The 6,691-nt window shown below is 42.1% G+C and overlaps 1 long non-coding RNA gene across 1 annotated transcript; it reads right to left on the bottom strand.

Moving 5' to 3' along the window:
- Positions 1–3,304: 3,304 nt before the first annotated feature.
- Positions 3,305–5,962, bottom strand: LOC119297593. Its single transcript, XR_005145686.1, has 4 exons — positions 5,263–5,962; positions 4,592–4,669; positions 4,023–4,118; positions 3,305–3,533 (listed from the first exon to the last, which is right to left on the bottom strand). It is a non-coding gene; the product is annotated as an uncharacterized LOC119297593 (long non-coding RNA).
- Positions 5,963–6,691: the final 729 nt, after the last annotated feature.

Genomic DNA, 6,691 nt, shown 5'->3' with positions numbered 1-6,691 from the left:
TCCCCAGGCCACGTAGGCATCCGACGTGGCAATCTGATGTGGCACAAGAATCAGCCCGGTCCAATTCGATTTTCTACATGGGCCTAGCCCAACAATTCGGCTTTTTAATGTATTTTTTTCCTGTGCTTTTATTAGCTACATGGGTCTGACCCAGTAATTCGGCCTATGTATTATTTTTTAGGCAAGCCCTTTGCCCGTGCGTTGCTACGGGGTATAAATATTCTTGTACATTAGCCCACAAATTATCTATCCATATTACATGATTCTGTAAATAAATGTAAATCCAGTCCGTGATTTTATATTGTAATCACTTATTGACTTACCAAACAAAATATGATTTATTTCGTAAGTCAATAAAGATGGGATAGTTAAAGCGATATTCAAGGAATGATCATTAGGGCATGTACAATGGTGCTATCTTAGAAGTGCCATGTAGGATAAATGATGAGGTGGAGGAGAGAGAACTCATAAGAGAAGGCTTGTCTTCTTTTATTTAAGATAAGACACGATATGATCTCTTAGCACAATTTGTATCACCATGTTTTATGGAATTGCTAGTTATTGAAGATAAGGCTAAGATATAACCCATTGTAGACATACTTTTTTATTATCTCTAAATTACATGCAAAACTTAAGATAAGACTGTCTTATCAACCATTGTACATGCCCTTAGCAAAAATAGTTAACTGCCCATGCTTTCAACACGGACACAAAATTCGACGGACAATAGATGTATGCATTTAGAATTTACATGCATATATACGTCATCATTTTTTTAATGAAATGTAGTTAATTTTGTTCTACCCTTAAGTCGAACACTCGTCTTCTTCCGCAACCCCGTATCTTCATCTCCCCAAACAATGTTCGCCACCTTCGTTTATACCTCATCCGGCTCATGCCCACACTTTGAGTTTTAAGCACAAAATCACATAGTTGTTAACGTAAGACAGATTCACACATGGAGCAATTACAAGATTTAGAGAAAGAAAATTTACTTGTGAATTATGAGTAAACTTATCTTTCCTCATATTTTCTTGCTCCCTTGAGCTCCTCCTTCCTAGCTCAATGCCCTTGTGTTCCATAGAATAGAAATTAGATAAAGTAATGAAACAATTTATCTAATGAGAATTGTGTGTCAACATCATTGCATGTGGTCTCCATTCATATAGTAGCAAATTGATCATGTCCGCTTCTCCTTTTTTTGTGGTAATGTCTGCTTCTCCTTCCATCACATGCAATCCTCATGCCTCCTTAGAGGCCATCTACTAAAGCGACATCTTTCTCTTTACCCTGCATTCCACTCCGCTTTCAATTATTGACATCGTGTGTGAGCTCTCTTTGTAAAATACTGTGTTTCCACATTTTTTGATCAATTTGAAATACTATTTTCATCTCTTTTGTTGACAATCAGTCAATTTAAAAGGAAAATTGAGTCAAGTGCCTCTCAAAACTATATAAACATGAACTATGGTGAAACAGAAGAACGGAATCTTATTTTTCATAAAAACGTAACCCTCTCTATCCCAAACCCAAATGAAAAAAGAAGACTCTGCCGAAGATATACATTGACTGCAAAATACCTGAACTTCAGGCCAAGTCACAGAAAGTTGTACACTCTTACACGCCAAAGCATGTGATCTAATCACCTACAGGTTCCAATTTTACCTTTAGCCTAAGACATCCTTTCTGATCACATGTAGCTGCAGACCAAAGCTCCAAGCATGACTAAAAATCAAGAGCAATACGATGAGTGAGTTAGGAATTAAGTAGGACAACTAACATATGTGGTTAACAAAAAATATTGATAACTGAAAAAGATGATGCCACACTACTGTCCTACATAATATGTAATGTTTAGGTTGTTTTAGGTCAACACACAATATTAGTTCAGCTTAATTGGCCATATTAAAATCTTAAAAGCAGCTTCAGTCTGTCACCAATGAACTTTCGTTCTTAGTAGAGAATTTACATACATAACTGACGTTGATATGATGTAGTAGAGGTAGAACACTTTCATATTTATTGGGATCTCAAAACAAAAAGAAGAAGAAAAAGATTTTCTCTGCGGTTGTGTGTCTCCCATGGAAAAGAATTCTATGAGACCAGATCTCACGCGAGACCCATCCTGATAAATGACACGTGGCATTCACAAATCACAAAGCATCCCCCACCCCCACTTAAAATCAAGAAGGGAGAGAGATTAATTAAGGCCGAACGAGGACCACCACATCTGTTGTTCCCGCTGCTGAGCGCGAGACGGTGGACATCTCCTCCATCGCTGCCGCGTGTGAGACGTTCGTTCTGGTGCATCCGTGAGGAGGGGCGGCCTGCCCCATCTCTCCCCCGCTGGTGGCTACGCCGGCCACCTCCTACAGCGAAGGTGGCCACGGCCTCCTACCAGGGTGAATGAGGATGAGGAGGACCGTCACTACTGCCATAGATCTGGAACCGAAAGGAGATGAGGGCTCACATATGCCGTCACCACTCCCTTAGTTCGTCCACCGCAGCTGCCCTCGTTCGTCGGCCGCCACAAGTTCTGCAAAAAAGAAAAAAAGTTTTCTCTAGCTACTATACAAATAAAAGAAAGGCCAATGGATTGGCGTACGAGGAGCTAGGTCCTTTTAAGTTCGGATCAGGTGAGAGTATGTTTTCGGGAAGGGCCCATGGATTGCTTAGGAGAGGGAGATCTGTACCAACAAGGAAAGATGGTGATATGACTCATCCGTGATTGATTACTTCCCGGTGATTTTATTCTGTTACCAAATACTTGTTACGAACACAATTGATATGTTCCTTTTGATTGATTCCTTCCTTTCTTTTTGAATGTGATTGGGTTAGCAGGATTGATATGATTGCCCACCGTGAATTGAGTCCTTCGCGTGTGACCTTTATTGCGTTACTAATTACCAAAGATCTGATTGATCTGATTTGGCAGTCCAGATGAAAACCGGTTTAAATAGAAAACCAGATGGGTGGGGGGATAGAAAACGGTGGGAGGTGGGAATGTACGAGGGAGTTGAACGAAGAGGTTGGACGAAACGTATACGGGAAACGGAACCTTGCGTTTCTTTTAGATAGTAGAGATTTTATATTAATTTCGGTTAGCTACATGGGCCTGGCCTATAATTTGGCCTTTTTATTTTCTAGCGCACATCATTTTGCAGTCAATTTATTTTTTATTTCCAGCTTTTTTTCCCAGCTCCAGTTTACAGATGGGTCCCAAATGTCAGATTTTTCACAGCTTATTAATAAGAAATATATATGTATGTATCAAACATTTAAAGCAGCATGTACACAGGAAATACAGCATTTAATTACACAGGAAAATTATCATCTACACAATTTGCCTTAACTTCTACATCACATTGTTCAACTGAAGTTCAAACTAAGAACATCTACTACATCAGGAATACAACATTTAAAGCAGCATGTATTAGCACATCTGGTACTGTCCTAATGGTAAGAACCAAGTGGTACAAACTACAAACTTCATTGTTCCCTCTGATGTGCTCCAGATGCAACAACTTGCCTTCCTACAAGAACATAACATTACATGAATAGATCAATCAAGGAGGAAAGGGAAAAACAGGCTCAAAGCATCATGCACACAAATAATAACATAATACATTAATGTATAATGTAATAAAAATATACATATAATCAGAGCAATTTCTAGCCAACATGCGTATATGAATCACTGTAGAACTAGCAAAAGAGGTATAATTATCAGCAAACAACAAGTATCAGCGAAAGCAGTACCTTCTGATTTTCCTAAATGTATCGGCAAAAAGCAAGTAGTACAAACTACAGCAAGTAACTGGCAGCAAGCTCTCAAACAGGCAATGCTAATGTTTTGGCACAATTGCTAGAATTACATGTTATTTTTGCAAAGTGAGTAAGAGCTATGATATTTTCCTACATGTGCTTTCTGATTTTCTTAGTCATATAGTGATCTGCTCACTCCGGTTCTATCTACTTGCCCCATTCACATGCAACATAAGAAACTGGTGTAGAACACCAACTTAACCACATTCGCAGCAACGGAAGCAACAGAAACTGGTGTAGAGCGAGCAGCTTCAGCAAAGAGGCGCATGCTTCACCCTTGCGTCCGGTGGCACCTGCAGGGAGGGAGAGAGATTTTACAGAAAAGAATACAAGATACCTCTGAACAGGCGCAGAGCAGGTCTAGAGCACCTATGTTAATGCTGCCCATACACTTTATTTAATTCTCAAGTTCATATTAAATTCAAATAATCTGGGACAGTTCAACAAACAAAAATGTGAAGCAAATAGCATCTTCAGTTCAGCAACAAGCTGTACGTATAGTATGAGCAGCACAGGACAGTAAAACGGTGAGCAAAAGCCAAATGAATTGCTTTAACTCTAACTAGCTGGTAACAAATTGACATAATCTCGGACAGTTCAACAGATCAAAATGTGAAGCTAACATCATCTTCATTTCCACAACAGGATGTGCTTGCAGTTACAATATGAGAAGCGCTAGGCAGTAAATACTTCATCTATATTGGGAAGTAAATACCACATCACCACCATGAACCAGAGCCACCCACAGAGAGGAGTAGGAGCTCACCTCGTCGGTTTGTAGTCGAGGCCGAGCACCAGACAGTAGGTCAGCGAAGCGTGGCACAAGAGATACATGTCATAATGCCTATATAAGATGCAAAAAATGAATGAGTAAACTGAGGACCTACTGCTAACACAATTTGAGCACAACTACCCAATACAGTCATGTCATGCACAAAACTGAATAGTGTTTAACCACATACATGGCAGATATGAGATTAACCAGGCTATGTTTAATGGTCAAAACATCGTTGGAAATGCAAATTAGATCAAACAAGGAGCATGATTTGTTCAATTTACAGAGAAATGAAATTTCTCTCTATAGGAGCATGATTTGTTCACAGGACTAAATGCACCTGTTAACTGTTAACTGCTGTGTCAAAATCATTGACCAAAACATTGCATGATTTGTTCAGAGGACTACTCATCTACTCTATCAATGTCAAATCAAGAAATGGACCAAAACATTCAGTTAGAAAAATGCTACACACAGAGTGGTACATATATACATTCAGTAATAGGTGTAGAACAATAAACAGAGCAAGGAGATTTGCTACTAGTAATTGTGAACATATTAGTATAAGTGTTGTGGATTGTCCCTTGCCCCGAAATGGTAAGGAAAAATAAATAAAAAGGAGTCTCAGATCTGGGGTGTCCATCCACCCCGAGCGGACGGACCTGGAGCTCGGTGGTGACTGGGTACTCGTCCATGTCGACGTAGTTCTTGTTGATGGAGTCCATCATGAGCTTGCCGCACTCGGGCTCCATCCAGGTGGTGACGAAGGACGCCAGGTTCAGCCACGGGTTCCCGTCCAGCATCAGCTCGTCGCTGATGATCTGGTACGCCGCCTCCTTAGGGATCGACCCCTCCGGCATCCGGTACCTGCACCAACATCCGTCCGTCAGATCTCCGGCCAACGAATCGAGGCATCCGGCCCGTCTCTCTCTCTCTCTCTCTCTCTCTCTCTCTCTCTCTCTCTCGCTCGCTTCCTCACTAGAGCCTCCTTAGGGAAAGTGACGGCGAGTCGACCGGTGGCGCCGGGAATCGGTTCTCCACGAATGAATGGAGGCGGAGGTGGAGGTGGGTGTGCTCTGTCGGCGGCGATGGGATGGGAGGGACGACCCTTTTGTTTAGTGCAGCGACGCACACGTACGCGCGCGCCGTGGCACGCGTCGCGTCGCGAGGTGGTTGCGCACGCCTCGATTGAGGGAGAGCACAGTCGCCGCCGCCGCGCCGGAATTGGTGGGAACGCCACCCTCGAAATCCTAGCCGTGGGAAGGGGTTGGGGATGAGCTACCGGGGACGCGAGAGGCGGATCTGGCCGGAGGGGAGGGAAGAGCGGAGGCAGGGGAGCTCGGATTTGGGCTGCGCGCCGGCGAGGCCCCGCCGGAACATGCCAGAACAAGAGGCGTAGGTGGCGGCGGCAAGGGTTTCGGGGGAGGGATTGTGGGTGCGTGAGGGAGCGAGGGGCAGAGAAAGAAAGGAGGCGGGGGGTGGATGGAAAACGTCCATGAGTAGAGCTAGGGTTTCGGCTTAACTGGGCTTGGGGTTCGTGTGGTGGGCCGAGGACAGCCGTTGGATCCGCGAGTATCCGATGGTGTTCCATGCACGATCTGCGTGAGACGTTCATAGACCAATCATAATGCAGTACCATGTTATGACCATTTAAATTGGTCGTAGTTGACTAAAAATGGCGTGTTAAAATCATATTAGCTATTTTATAACCTAAGAAAATTCAAAAAAAAATGAAAAACCTTCTCATTGTGTCACCAAATGTGAATAAGTTTTCAGGAAAAGTAACAAACATGAAATAAGATAAATATCTTTAAAAATATGTCATGAGAAATGAGTTTTTTGGCAAAAAACATTTTCCATTTTTCGATGTCCAAAATGAGTTTTTTTTGAAGGACCTACCAAATATTTGTTTCAAAATTTTACCAAATCAATTTTCTAAAATACTAGGACATATTTAATGCACAATTGACCAAATGGTTGGGTGTGAAAAATTTTGATCCACCTCTAGTGAAAATGACAAATCTCTGCCGATTCAGCTAGAAGCGGGTCAAATTTGAACTGCAGTTGCCTCTTAGTTTGCTCTTTATTTTT

Source organism: Triticum dicoccoides, chromosome 5A (genome assembly GCF_002162155.2).
Source record: "Triticum dicoccoides isolate Atlit2015 ecotype Zavitan chromosome 5A, WEW_v2.0, whole genome shotgun sequence".
NCBI lineage: Eukaryota > Viridiplantae > Streptophyta > Magnoliopsida > Poales > Poaceae > Triticum > Triticum dicoccoides.
This window is presented reverse-complemented; position numbering and strand designations above follow the sequence as displayed.